The sequence below is a fragment of the Protopterus annectens genome, chromosome 5.part0 (assembly GCF_019279795.1).
Source record: "Protopterus annectens isolate FY-2018-M chromosome 5.part0, PAN1.0, whole genome shotgun sequence".
Taxonomy (NCBI): Eukaryota; Metazoa; Chordata; order Ceratodontiformes; family Protopteridae; genus Protopterus; species Protopterus annectens.
The window spans coordinates 540,702,486-540,718,771 of record NC_056735.1 but is presented as its reverse complement, the minus strand read 5'-3'; positions in this window follow the sequence as shown (position 1 = coordinate 540,718,771).

The window sequence follows — 16,286 nt, the reverse complement described above, 5'->3', positions numbered from 1 at the left end:
TCATTCCCACAACAGGCATGTGAAGTATATATACATGTGATTGACGGAGACAAATTCCCACAACAGGCAAAACATCCAGCAAACTATCCAGAAGAGCCATCATTCCCACAACAGGCATGTGAAGTATATATACATGTGATTGACGGAGACAAATTCCCACAACAGGCAAAACATCCAGCAAACTATCCAGAAGAGCCATCATTCCCACAACAGGCATGTGAAGTATATATACATGTGATTGACGGAGACAAAGTCCCACAACAGGCAAAACATCCAGCAAACTATCCAGAAGAGCCATCATTCCCACAACAGGCATGTGAAGTATATATACATGTGATTGTGGAGACAAATTCCCACAACAGGCAAAACATCCAGCAAACTATCCAGAAGAGCCATCATTCCCACAACAGGTATGTGAAGTATACATACATGTGACTGACTATAGTACTTGGTCCATAATAATGGGATATATGATGTGGAATGATTTATATGTGCCATTAGGTGTTGTAATGATGTTCAGCTGAACAACTGCTAAGGACAATAGTCTGTCCCTGTGGGTAGTGGGCCATACCTGCCAACAGTGCAGAGCAGCACTGATTGATAAGATGTAAGCCATCATAGTGTGTGTAGTGTAATGGGAAGCATGTATATTACTGTGGCCAATAGCTGGTGGTGAAAGTAATGCCATAATGATGGACACTTGGCTTCCACAGCCCACCACTTGCAGGATACTCAGATTAACCAGTATTGTATGATGCTGGAATGCCATAGGTGTGTAATAGGGTTACCTGCAATCTGGCCCTACATATACTCCCCTAATGTTAGGCTGTGTTCATATGTGGCACCTGTCTGTGTTGTAGCAAGGCAGAACAGTGCAGCTGTGCAGGAAGGTGTTTTGAGATTGTGGACCTGATGTCTGAATGTACCCATATATAGGTATGTATATGGGTACATATATATTATATATATATATATATATATATATATATATATATGTACATGTATATATATATATATATATATATATATATATATATATATATATATATATATATATATATATATATATATATATATATATATATATATATATATATATATATATATATATATATATATATATATATATACACATATATACAACCTCATATATAACTACACATATATAGATATATATCTATATCCACGTCTTCATATATACAAACACACACATACATATATGTATGTAAATACATGTCCCCTATATTACCACCACAGTGCTGCATGCTAAGTGCGAGGGAACAGCACACAGCAATACACACAGATATATACAGCTGTCAGTGTGTGCAACATGGGCGGGTTTGTCACATGTGAACTCCTTGTTGAAACCACATTGCCCTTGTCTGTGAAGTAGGGAATGGGAAATTAGGGAAGTATGGCAGGTATAGTTGTGCAGGTGGTCCAGGTTGGTGTGTATGTATATATATATATATATATATATATATATATATATATATATATATATATATATATATATATATATAAGGACAGCCTACAGGGGTGGTATGTGACACATGGTGGGTAAACACCCTGGATGGTGTGTGTGGTCTGCGATGTGGAAGCCCCATAGTCCCCAATATGGACACAATGGGAACAAGCCTCCCACCCACTGCTACTCACAACAGCAGTCCACGTCCCAAAGGTACCTGGCCTGGAGGCTGAGCAGGAGGAACATGTGGACCCTGTGAATGTGTACTGGGTGCCTCAAGGTGATGTAGCATATCCCACATGTGTCTGTGGAGCCCACTATGGAACAGACCCTGGACCTAACCTTGGGGAACAAAATCATGTCTGTGTGTGCCCCCGGGGGGGGGACAACATCCCCTGAGGTAGTTCCACCTGAAGGTTGTACTGGACCAGTCCATGAGGCCCCAGGGTGGGTCCCACATGTGATGTGGCCAGATAACATGGGCAAATGAGTTTGGAGATGTGGTTCTGATGGCAAATATTCCCTAAACATGCTATTGTATCACTGTTTTAAAACATATGTGGGTAGTAATAGTCTACACAATCCCGGAACATGTCTAACAGCATGCATAGATAACCCCAATAACATAGAATGTCAGATGTGCAGCAATTACATAGTAAGCATACCACAGACATATATGGAACCATAGTGGCCCTGAGAATGGCATGCAGGTGAATAGTCTGTAACAGGCCAGCAATGATAGTGTCCAGACAGGGAACATGGCTACAAACGCATAGCACAAAGTGTGATACAATACAATATCTTTCCCACTGATAGGTAAGCTGTAACCATACCTATTAATTTGTGTGTACAGTTTATTTCACTGATATGGTGGGGGGGGTGACAGAGATGTGTATTAAGAACTGTGGTAACCTTGCTGTATGAGTTGCTCAGACCTGTTTCCATCTTTGTCTATTAGGCAAGATGTCACACGCACGACTCCCTGCATACGCAGCTGCTGAGAATGAAATAGTGCTAAACTATCTAATCCAGCACTACCCTATCCTGTTTGACCAGGCTGCCCATGAGCAGCAGGAGTGGACTGCCATGTGGAATGACCTAGTCCACAGGGTCAATGACGTTGGACTGCACAACCACAGTTATGATCAGGTATGAATCATTGTTCTGATCTGCTTCACAATGCCTGTCAGTGTGCTTCTGCAGTCCGAGGGGATCACCTTGCAATGGGGGGGCATGCCTTCCATCCCCCCAACACATTTTGATGAGCTCCTTGCCAGCCTCGTGGCAACTTCCCATCCGCACAGCCAGCAACTGCTCAACACCATTGTAGAGGTGGGTGCTACCCACACACTGGCTGAATAGCGTGCAGGTAAGGCCACAGGGCACATCAGTAGACCACTGTTGCATATGCATCCACATCTGTACAGGTAGATCATGCATATCTGACATGTCATAGATATAGTTTGTTGCTGCATAGTAGTAACAAACAGATGTGCATACGTGGTAGTATTGTGGACATGTAATGTTGATGTACAGTAATGCTGCAATCACCCTGTAGCAATGCCACAGGTTTGGGCACCAACTTTGCATCTCTCACCCTCTTATGTAGGTCCCTCTGGTATACCACCAAGGCAGCAGCCTGTAGCTGGTGAGTATGGTTTATGTTGATGCTTGACAATACACCAAGCATGCAATGGCTATGGTATATTCCATGCACACATCTAACACACCTACCCAGAATGCATGCTGTACATGTGCATGTATTGTTGCTGTTAAATGCACGGCATCACAGTGATGACCATGATGGAGTATTGGAAGGATATGTCGGACACCTGCAAGATAACTAACATCCTGTCATTGTGGAATGTGTCCACAGGGAGTAACATAATGGTGGGAGACATGGCCTACAGTAAGGACATATGTGAAACATCTCACGTATACAGTGCAACAACAGTGTATATACCAGTATTACAATGACAACTGTTACAGAGTTACACTATGGCATAACATATTACTGTGGTCCACATTATCAGCTGGGATTAGGCTGTAACATGTGGTGTTCAGTGTATGGGACACTGCAAACTGACACACATGTGTAGGCCTTACTTTTCAAGCATCTGCAAAAAGGCTGAAGGGGAGGAGGGGGTGTCAGCATGACACACTAGTGCACTGCAGCAGGGATCCTAAGAATGCTAGGAATGGCCATATCTGCAAACAATCAGATTCAGGAACTGTGGCAGACATAATTTTACCCCCACAGCAATAGTGACTGCAGTGTGTGAACACCAAGGGATGTGCACCTGAGTAGACCTTGCAATCATGCAGATTTAGGGGACATGGGTATGGCAGACTGAACATACACTGGCAAATGCAGATGGCCCATGCTAGTATACCCCTATCAGGTGTAGTGACTGCTGTAGTACACATAATAGGTACAACAAACTGTCATGATATGGGTGTGCACACATATGCGCACATGGAGTATATGCATCACAGTCAGCATCCACAAATCTAACACATTCTGTAGACACTGCATGTGAATTTACAAGACATATGTTACATATCGGGCTCATGTACTGTTAATATATGCTGTGATGTGGTCCCATGGCAGATCAAGGAAAGGTGTATCATATCAATAAGGGTGTGTACACTCCCCATAGCCATGGTATGCTCTGATGGTTGTCAGTGTAATAGTATTGGATTGGTTATACATGGTCCGCTGATGTTGAGATCTGTAAACCAGACATCAGGCATTCACAAATGACATCTGTTCGCATATCATTCCAGGTATGTGTTTCTGAAAAACATAGGGGCTGTGAGCATTAGAGCTGACATAACTGACAAAGTACTACACATTCAGTTATGGGTTGTACACTTGTGAGGTTTGGTGCACAGTACATGGCAGGGTGCAGAACAGGTGCACAGCAATACTGTGTACATAGGTGCAGTGGTATGCAGGGGAAGGGGCATCACCTACTAACACAGCACATTCATCACACACATGTATACTGTTGCTAGCATGGATTGACTATAGCTGCACTGCATGCTGTTGGGTACCATATGTTATGCATGTTGACAGGACAGTGTGTACTATCATTGTGCAACCTCACCTGTGTGTGTGTGTGTGTGTGTGTGTGTGTGTGTGTGTGTGTGTGTGTGTGTGTGTGTGTGTGTGTCAGTGGGTGGTTATTTTGTTTGTAGGGTCAATCTAGTGAAGTGGAGGGAGGTTGATGTATGTAGAATGCGTGTGTGAATGGGTGTGTGTTTGTGTGGCTGTCCATGTATGCACATGTGTGATTGTGGGGTTGTTCATACAGCAGTACTTTCCTTTGGGTTCATGCAGTACATGGACTGACACATGACACACCAGGAATACTTGTCATGTATGTAATCACATGACATCTGATAAGGTCTGTAGCATGAAACATGCATTGGGAGGGAAGGTAGACACCAGGTATCCCCTTAATATCACATTCAGCAGAGAGGTGACTGACAACCCATGTATGCAGCACTATAGATGCATTGAAGAATTACTAGACAACACCAGGGAGTGTATCCATATATTACAGTTGTCACATGATAGGTTGATTGAGCAGCATATTTGGCATGTGCTAAGCAATACTTACACATGATACTCCAGTGTGTGATAGTATGGAGTAAACATTGTAGCCCCTCACATATAGGGGCCAAGCTCACTATGTCCAGACATACACAGGGTGAACACTGAATGGCAGCAGTGAGGCCATGTAAAACCATTCCATTCAGGTCAGGGAGGTAATGGAGTAACAGGTCTTGTGTTGCAATCACTTGTCTAGGCATTTAGAGGAATGAAACCTTAATGAATGGTATTAATGAGTGTATGTTACCAAGTGTGATGCAGGATGGAGAATGCATTGGAATAAATGTGGGACTGTCTGTAATGTCACAGAGAGTTAGATATTAAGGTGTGTGTGTGTGTGTGTGTGTGTGTGTGTGTGTGTGTGTGTGTGTGTGTGTGTGTGTGTGTGTGTGTGTACTGTTATGCAATGCTGTACAGGTCTTAAAGTGCATTTCTTGTTTCCCCCCAACAGGTGGCGAGGTGGGTCAGGGTACCTCCTGCATGCAATCTGATGTTGGTGTCAATACAGACACAGAAGATGATGATAGTACTGTTTTTTTTAAAATAAGTTTTATTAAAGTCATTTTTGAAACATACAATTCTTAAAAGAGAGCTAAACATATTTTATGATGAAGTAGATAAAAAGCAAAGGCATTCATATAAAAGATCAAAGAAAACAATGAACTATGTACAGTGATGTTTGCTATACTATAAACAAATAATACACATTAAAACAAATAAGAGCTGATTAATACCTTTATATTATTAATTTTCTAATAAGTCAGTTATATTCATCCATTGGTTATATATTGCTGTATTCCTGGAAGATCTAGATTTGATTGTCATCAGTTCTAATTTGGATACTTCCAATAGAAGATCTTTAAAATTTTGAAAAGAGGGAATTTGAAAAGACTTCCAATTTTTCATGATTTCTTTCCTGGCAATGGACAGGACAGACCAAAGAAGTGAATATTTGCTTGATTTTACACAAGATGGAACTGGAGAGTAAAATAAAACTAATGATTTAGTAAGTAAAAGGTTATCAGTGAATATTGCTTGTAAGAAATTGTTAATATCTTCCCAAAATGTTTTCATGTGTAAACAATCATAAAATATATGTGCCCAATCAGCATTCTGTACTTTCATACATCTCCAACAAAGTATATTTTCTTTAAACATCTTGTTTATATTTTATGGAGTAATGAAATATCTATTTAAAAATCTCTAAGTAAATATTCTCCATCTAAGTGAAGTAGTTTTACCAGCTGACTGAAGAATATTTAATTTATCTTTATCTAAAGGGTTACAATTATTAATGTCAGAGAAAAATGTCCAGTAATATCTGGGAATATACAAAAGTCTGATTTAATAACACTATATATGTGACAGACTTAATTTAACTGAATTGTGCTGCTGAGTAAAAACGATCAAATACTGAATGTATTTGGGAATTAAATTTTTAGATAAAGAAGGAATTAAATCAAGTTTATTTTTGATATAATTTCTAGCTTCTTGTCAGTCAAGCCATAATGTTGAATCAAGGTCATTCTCTTCCATTAAAGTATTAATGGATTGCAGTTCATTGTTTTTCAATATTTGATGTCAATAAATCAAATTGCTTAAACATTGACATTTTATAAAAGTTTGTGGCGAAAATGATCCACTGTGTATATGCAATGAGGAAAATAAGGAATAGCCAACTTTCATATAATTTAAATCTAAGAATAAACATTTTAAAGGATTGTAAGATTATTGTAATATAATTTGATTTAACATTTATGGTAGGACAGAAAAAAAAGAATCCCTTTAGCTTCTATATGAATATATTTACTAAATTTAGTTTAAAGAAGTCATTATTGTTATTTAAGTTTTGAGATAAGGACAGGATAACTTATTTCCATTTTGCTGAATATTTGCTATCTATAAGATACAAAATTGTTTTAATTACTGAATATTTCTAAATTTGGTAATGCAATACCTCCATTGTCCCAACTGTACATATGGTATGATAAAGAGATCATGGGTTTAATTGGGTACCAAAGAAAATTTTTAATCATAGTATTAAACTTTTAAAAAATAATTGAATAAGGTGGAAGAATAGAAATAGATTGAATTATGTATAAAATTTTCAGTAGTAGCATCATCTTTATAATTGATAATTTCTCCTCTATTGAGAATTTTATTTTAGACCATTTGTGTAATAAGTTATCTATCTCTGTTATACTTTTATCAAAGTTCAGTTTTTGGATGTCTCTTAAATTATTAGTAATAATTATACCTAAATATTTTATTTGATAGTACTGCGGTATATATTTTTCAAATTCATTTTGAATATTTTACTTTTTTTGAACCAGATAACAAAAGTTGTGTTTTATTAGGATTAAATTTAAGGCCCGAGTTTTTTTTTTAAATCTATATCATAAAATAATTCTTGTAATGTTGGATTCTTACTGCCCAATGTAATCAGTATGTCATCTGCAAACATTTGAATCTTTGAAGTTTTATTAAGACTCACATGAAAACCTTTAATATTACTATTATCTCTAATCAAATTTGCCCAAGGCTCCATAACTAAAGTAAATAAAAGAGGGGATACTGGACATCCTTGTTTAACCCCTTTAGTAATAGGTATGAACTGAGAAATATTAAGAACCATTATATAAATGGGTAATAAGATTTATAAAATTATTTGAGAGGTTGAGTTCCTGTAGAAGAATAAATAGGTAATCTCAATTAACTGTGTCAAAAGCACAAGTTATAACTAAACTAACTATAGTAAGGTTATTTTAAGTTTTTAACTGATTCACTTAAGGTTATTATTCTTTTAGTGTTATCATATGATGTTCTATTTATTGTGAAACCTGTTTGGTCCTTGTCTATTAAGTTAGGAAGAATTTTTTTAAGCCTCTTTGCATATATATATACATAAATATTTTATAGTCTGTGTTTAATAATGATATAAGTCTATATGAATTACATTTTGTGGGTTCTTTTTTGCTTTAAAATAGGAGACATAAATGTATATTTCCACGACGAGGGATGGTATTTTTATTTTGTATGGCATTGAAGACTGAAAGTAACAAATGTAATGCTTAATTAGGTAGAATTTTGTAAATTTCTGGAATAATGCCATCATTACCAGGTGCTTTGTTTTGTTTAAGTATATTAATTTGTTCTTGGATGTCTTTCAATGTAATTTGCCTGTCTAGTAATTTAATTTGTTCTTCTGTTAATCTTTTTTAGAGTGTTTTTATTAGCAAAAGCTTGAATACCTTTCTTTGGATTTATTAGTGCTGAAGATTGATTTAGTTCAAGGAAAAATTCTCTAAATTCAATTCATATATTATGTAAATCAGATACCATTTTTTTCTTTTGTGGTGAATATATTTCTTTAATATGATTGAATGTGTTCAATCTTTTAGCTTTATTGGCTAAAATATTGAAAGATCTGGGATTTACTGAAAAATTAATAAATTAAAATTTCTCTAGACTAATCAAAGTTTTATGGTTTAGTTTCTCAAGGTACTTCTTATTTAAAGATTTTAATTCTTCGATTTTGGATTTTTCTTGATTTTTTGATAACTCAAGGTTCAAAATATCAAGTTAGCTTGTATCTTTTAAAATTCTTTATCCCATGAAATTTTTTTTGTACCAATCAATTATTCTGCCATATAAATATGCCTTCATTGAATCCCAAATAAAAATTTCAGGTGTATTATTGTTGGCATTAAATTCTATAAAACTATAAACTTCTCTTGATATGAAGGTGTTAAAAATCATTTAATTTAGTGATATATGCTGGAATCCATTGTATATGAACATTGGGGTATATATATATATATATATATATATATATATATATATATATATATATATATATATATATATATATATATATATAAAGTTATAGGATTGTGATCAGTAAAGGGACATGTAATAACATTTACATTAATTAAAGAATATGCTAACCTATTAGAAATAAAAACTCTGTCTATTCTTGAGTATGTGTTATATCTGTGTGAGAAAAATGTATAGAATAATGATTTTGGGTCAGCGTAGTTATCAATGTCTTTCAATAAAAAAGGAATTTGATAACGCTTTTAGTAATCTGGCTGAACTCGAAATTCTTCTCTTACCTTTAGATGTAGAGTCTGAGCTATTAAAATTGCAATTAAAATCACCAGCTAATATAATATTGCCATTAGAAAACTGGATTATATGATCTATATGTTGCTGTGCTGAGTTCTGTCCAAAGCAAGAAATCCAATACATATTTATTAGAGTGAATATTAAGTTATTAAACTCTATGACAATAGAAGCTAACATACCTTTATTATCTTTGTATGAGTATATTATTTTAGGTAGTGGTAATTTATTATTCTAAGGAATTGCAACAACTATTTTTTTGAGAGTGATTAGAACTGACAAGTATTGAAAAAGACTTAGATTCTAATTTGCAAATGTCATCTTCTATCAAATGAGTTTCTTGCAGAAAAAAAATAATTGTGAGTTATGTAACTGGAGATATTTATAAAAAGATATTTTCTTGTTGGGATTATTTAGACCATTTATGTTAAGAGAAATACAATGTAAGGTTGTCATGTTGTAAATGTTTTAGATTGTAATACATGCTAGTTAAAACTTTTATTAATTTTTGGTCTATGAAATTGTACTAGAAAACTGAAGGGAATACTTAGTGTGTGAAATATAGAAAAGAGATTTAGAGTTAAAGTTATTTAAATAACTTTCCACTATACATATTTTAGTGAACATCAGAAACAATATTATTAAAAAATTATAACAGAATTGTCTAACAATGAAACCTTCTAAAACCCACCTGGAGTTATAAACTCCTAATTTGAGTGATATTAATCACTCAGATTAACAAACCTACTAGCAGCAAGTTTCTATCAAGCTCCGCCTAAATAGGATATAAGATGAGTTCACTTTTTTACATAACATTGACAATCCTATGTATAGGCCATATAAATAAGATTGTCAATGTTATGTAAAAAAGTGAACTCATCTTATACTTTATATTAGATTAACTAATAAACAAGTTAACTAGAAATAAATTGCAACAACAAATAACGTATATGATTGCTAAATTTATGGCATCATAGTTAGCTATAAAATTAGCAATGTAATTTTTTCTCAGGACTAAACCTGTGGATCAATAGACAATAAATTATAGTAGAGCTAGTATAGGAATTATAACAAAAAGGACCTGTATACAGTAAGTCGATACAATAAGACTAAATTATAATTCTATAGAACTGTTAACCTAGAGAACATGTGGGAAACTCACTTAACTAACAAATGTAACATTTAACATCTGTATTATTTAAAGTCAGCAACAAAAAGTATATATGCATATACACAGAATACATATCCTTTAGCAAAAGGCATATTCAGTTTATTTAGGTTTAGTAAATCAATATGAATGTTCTAAGGTCACATTTCCTAGTTTAGTTTAGAACTTGTCCACTGAGACTATAGTCTGATAATTAACAGAAGGTTGGATGATGGAAAAATAAGTCACTAGGGGGATGAAAATGGTTCCACACAATGCCAGGTGCATATCGTTGTAATAATATTTCTCTGCTGGCTAAAATAGGCAGAGATTTATTCAAGAAAATAATTATATAAAACAATATGATAATGAATCTTGGAGTGGTCCTATTTTACTTTGAAGAAAACCCACAGGGTATACTCCTGCTTATCTTAAAAGGACCTCTAGAAGGGAAAAAATATTTCTTGTAACTACAGAAGGGTAATATTTATAAGAGTATTAACTATCAGGTAGCAAAATCTACCAGATTTGACTGTAACATCTATCAGTTTTCAAAAAAAGTAACATTTTTCATAACCCTGTCTAATTTACCCATTGTACTCTGAAAGAGGCCATTAGTCTATCAGGCTTAATCCAAATAAGAAAACAAGGTCATTTTAAAGTCTCCCAGAATCATGTTTATCAAAGATCTGGTAGTTAATGTATCACCCAAAAAAGGTTGTTCATAAACCTAGCGATTTGTAAATGTGTTACCAAAAGGCTGAAACTCAAATCAGTAGCAAGAAACATTTTTGATTCTAATATTTAAACCTGTTATATCCTACTTTTCAGTTTTAAGCTTTAATTAGTGAAATCATAACCATGTAATTTAAGTTACTATTAAAACAATAGAATTAAGTCATTGACTAGTACTATAACTCTACACTGTTCTAATGTCTCTGCAGTCAGCCCAATACAAAAATGCATCTCATGACAATTAAGCAAACATCCACTGCTTAGAAATAAACTGTACATAAGAGATGTAACTATATTTTCTCATTGTATTTTAAGCTGTTGAGTTATAACCTAAACGTGTACTATACAGTTAACCAGTAACATATAATGCAACATTACACTGGGTATAGTATATATAAATTAAACCAAACTTAAACTTTAAAATACAAAGAACTAACATAGCACATAGATATGCTGTTGTATAGCCATTGACTGGTGGGTTAAACAAAAATCTGATTTGTTGGAATGTGTTTGTGATTTAATCAATGTAAAGCCATCCTCATTAGCCAGGCATGTTAGTGATGCTAGACAAGATGATTGAACACTTAATTATAATGCGATTTAAGAATCTCACAAACCTTAATGTATGTAATACATGAAATTCACAGATCACCAATATCCACACCACTTTGGTTGTTCACAACAAATGCCACTCAATTTTATAAATATCAAGCTTCTGAGCCTACTCATTTCAAGTTAGCATATGTCCTATGGAACTCACTGAAAAATACCACAGAAACTGAACACTTATAACAATTCCCTTTTACTCTAAGGAACTGTGGATGCCCTGGCTCTTTTCTCTTTCAGTCACACAAACCCATTCACTCACAGAAAGGGACGGTCTACTGAACTTGGACTCAGCAGCACTCCCACCCATCTCACATAGTATAAGTATGAAAAGAATTTCATAGGTTCATAGGTTCATACTAGGCTATCTGCCCTAGGGCATTTATAAGCCTAGCCAGAGTGTGTGTGGCTTTCACCACCCCTTAGGATGAGAATACTATACCCATTAGTTTGCTGTGCCTCTGTCCAGCAGTGACACAGAGATGATTCCCGGGGTAAACCTACGATCTCCCATCCACTCGTCAAGATTTCTCTTGAACAGAGTCAGTGAGGGGCTCTGCCTCACATGGACTGGGATTCTGTTCCATAGTGTAGGAGTCTCTGGGTGATGAATCTGTCCCTCCAGCACGTCCTATTTATATCCGTGTTGAGGTTTAAGTCTCTTGCTCTCGTGGCTCTGGTGGATTTGGATTTTTTGAGGTGGAGCATGTCCATTAATTCCGGGTTGGACATGACCTTGTATGTCAGGCACAGATCACCTCTGAGCAGGCGGTATGCGACTGAATAGAGCTGGAGTTTCTTCAGTCGAGCATCATTATGACATATGTTTGAGCCCCTTTATCCTTTTGGTGAGGAACTTTTGGGGTCTTTCCAACTGCTGCAGGTGTTGGGTAAGGTACATTCCGAATGGGGCGTTGTACTCAATCATTGGTCTGATAAGTGAAGAGTACAGGGGTGCAATGACCTCTCCTGATCTGGATGTGAATCCCTTCATGATCAGGTGGGCAATGTAGAAGGTCTTCCTAACCACTTTGGCAATGTGAGTGTCAAAAGAGAGGTTACTGTCAACTTGGGTCCGCAGGTTCCTGATAACTTCTTCCGTGTTTAATGGATTACCACCTATGTGGTAATTAGGGGTTACCTTGTTTTTCCCAAAGGGTATGACTATACATTTTTTGGCAATTAGCTTAAGGCCATGGCTCTGGCACCAGTTATCCATTTCTATGAGACCTCTCTGGAGGATGTCTGTGTCAGATGGAGTGTCAATTATGGTGCCCAGTTTGCAGTCATCTGCAAATTTTGTCAGCCACAATCCCCCTATGTTTGCCTGCACTTCAGAAAAATAAATGCCGAACAAGAGGGGGCCCAGGACTGAGCCCTGTGGGACACTGCTCATGACCGGCTTAGAGTCTGACATGGCACCAGCAACTCTAACCCTGTGTGTTCTGTCCTTGAGCCAGTTTGCAACCCATCTTGTGACATATGGGTTTACATCTAAGCTGGTGAGCTTTTCTATGATGCCTGAGTGGGGTATTGTGTCGAATGCTTTTGCTAGGTCAAGGTAGGCTGTGTGAACTGCCTTACCCTCATCAATGGCCTTAGTGACTGTTTCGAAAAAGTCAACCAAGTTCAAGAGGCAGGATCTGCCCTTATAGGATCCAGTGTCTGTAGGTCCCCAATGTCTTTATTTGTGAGTTCCATTATGATCCTCTCCATAGCTTTGCAGACAAGGCTCGTCAAGCTTATGGGGCGGTAATTTCCAGGGTCCGTAGAAGCACCGCCTTTGTGGAGTGGGACCACAGTTGCCGTACGCTATTCTTTGGGTACGTATCCTGTAGTAAGGCTAAGATTAAACAGCAGCCTTATGTGTGGGTTTAGTTCCTCATTGAGTTCATGTAGCACACAGCCGGGGACACCGTCTGGTCCCATTGATGCTGTGTTTTTTTGCTTTAGAGAGAGCAGCTCTCACCTGGGCATCTGAGATGTTTGGAGGCTAGACTCTGGTGGGATAGATATTTCTCCTTCTGGCCGGCCGCGAGCGGCGAAATTTGCACTGAACCTGTCTGCCAGTATGTTGGCAATGTCTGTGTGTTCAGTGATTTTTTTATCATTTTGGACTAATTCTGAGCATATCTGGGAGTTTCCACCCAGGTTTCTAACATAGCTAAAGAAGGCCTTATGATTGTCTTTTGTGTCATTAGCGATTTTTCTCTCAAAGTTGGCCTTGGATGATTTTATGAGTGATCGTAGTTTTTTGCTAGTATTGATCAGAGATGCCTTCCCTTTTAGGGATTTTGCTCTTTCATGTAGTAGCTTTCTCCTCTTGTTGTAGAGTTTGTTTATGGCTGGCGTCCACTAGACCGGGCGCCTGCCTTTGGTGGAAAGGGTCTTGATTTTATTAGGGATTGCTTGATCCATACATTCCTGGAGGTGCTCGTAGAAGGCATTTGTAAGGGTTTCAGCAGCGTGGGTTGTGGTTTCCACTGGCTCGGGGGCCTTGAAGGATACCACTCCAGTCTTAGGTAGTGTGAAGTTTGCTTTTGAGAAGTTCTTCACTGTAATCTTTTTTGCTGGGGGTGGAGGCGGGATGTGGATCTCCAATAAGATTAATTTATGGTCTGATCTCACCAATGAGGGATATACTTCCGGTGTGGAGCATTTTGTCCCCATGTTTGTGATGATCAGGTCTAGTATATTTTCTCCTCTTGTGGGAATGGTGACTAGTTGTTCCATAGCATTTGAGTTTATGAACTCCAGGAACCTTTGGGCTAGGGTGTTGGGGTTTGAGTAATGTTCCCAGTCTATGTTTGGGTAGTTGAAGTCACCCAATATGATGGTGTTTGGAGAGACATTCATACTTTCCAGTGTCTTCAGGAAGGCTGTGTGGGTTTCCTGAGTTTGAGAAGGTGGTCTGTAGCATGCTACAAACTGTAGGGCAGTTTTACCTATGGTTAATTGTACCTGGATGTCTCCGATGCTTCGTGTGTTGCCACTAACCTGGAGGTGTGGGTATCCTTTATGAATATGGATACTCCCCCTCCTTTTCCGGATTTTGGGTCCGGAACGCATGATATGAGGTATAACATGATAGTGCTGGGGTGCTCTCAGGAGCCTTGAACCAGGTTTCAGTCACAGCACAGACATCGATGTTCTCCATAGTGAGGAGGGCTGAGGCGTGCATCTTGAGGTTTAGACTTCTGGCATTGAGCAGTATTACCCTTAGTTTTTCTCCATTTTTGTTTTCTAGGCGGTAGGTTTATCATTTGAGCCTTGCCTAAAAGGCACTATGGGGGTGGCAAGAGCCTTTGCCAATATCCGAAGCTTAGGGGTGACAGGTGCAAGCTGTCAGTGTGGCTTGTCAAGCATGTCATCCCAGGCAGACAGACATTGGATCCCCTTATAATGACACCAGTAATTAAGCCAATTATTAAAGCTGATCATTTTGTCTCTGTATTGTGGCATCATTCTTGGTGAGGGTAGGATACTGCTCAGGGTCAGGGTCATACCGGCCTGGGCTACATAATCTGAGAGCTCCTCTATGTCTCTTTTCATGTAGTCCAGGAAGGTATGTCTCAGGTCGTTCACACCGGCATGGACAATGACTGAGTCATACTTGTACTTGCTGTGGAGTGACCTGAGTGCTTGTGTTATGTGGCGGATTCTAGCACCTGACAGGCGCTGTGATCTTTTCCTTGTTCAGTCTGGTGAGTGGGACGTCAGTGTGTCTGACTATGGAGTCATGTCTGGCATTGTGTTTGGCCTTAAGGGCTGTGACTGTTTAGCACACTGACTTTGAGAACTATGTGTTGCATGTCTTATGTCTTGAGGTGGCAGTTGCTTGGGTGTCTGCTTTGGAGGCCTCTGTAGTTTTGGTAGATTTTTGATCAGTACCTCCGAGTATGTCTTTGTGTGTTTATGTGTTTGTTTTGCAGTTGCGATAGTTCTATGTGAAACTGGGTTTGTGGTGTGCGTGGTTTCCTTCTCCTCCTGTCTGGTCTTGCCAGTCCTGAGTTGAGAGAGCTCAGCCTCCAGTTTGGCTATATAGTTGCATCTCTCACATGTATTTGTGTTTTGTGGGAGAAGGAGTGGGTTGTCTGTGTACATGAGGCAATTGTAACATTGCCTCAAGATGCCCAGATTCACCAGCTGAACAGGAGAGGACGCTAGCAACTGACCCTTTGACATGCTAGAAAAAGTGAAAAAGTTTGCTGTGTAACTGAGTCAGAAGGGACCTATAGGGAAATGGGTACTCAAGTGGATTCTAGGCTAATGTAGTACTTTGTTTAGTATATAAGTACTTTACCTATATAAAAATGCTTTAGGAGCAAGTGCTGAGCTTTTGAGATAGAGAATAGACTGTTTAGATTGCAAGTAGAGAAGTTCTAAGGGAAAAATTGAAGAGCAGACCAGAAATAGTTTAACCTTGTTTAACCGACGCCGCCCGATGGTGCTCTATGGGCAACTCCGTGCTAAATCACGCAAAAGCGCGCTAAAGCGGGCTTTATAGCAAGGGGTTGAAAAGAGCTAGGAATTGACCCAAAATGGCCAATAGACTACAAGTTTCTGGCTGGAACCACTGCTCTAGG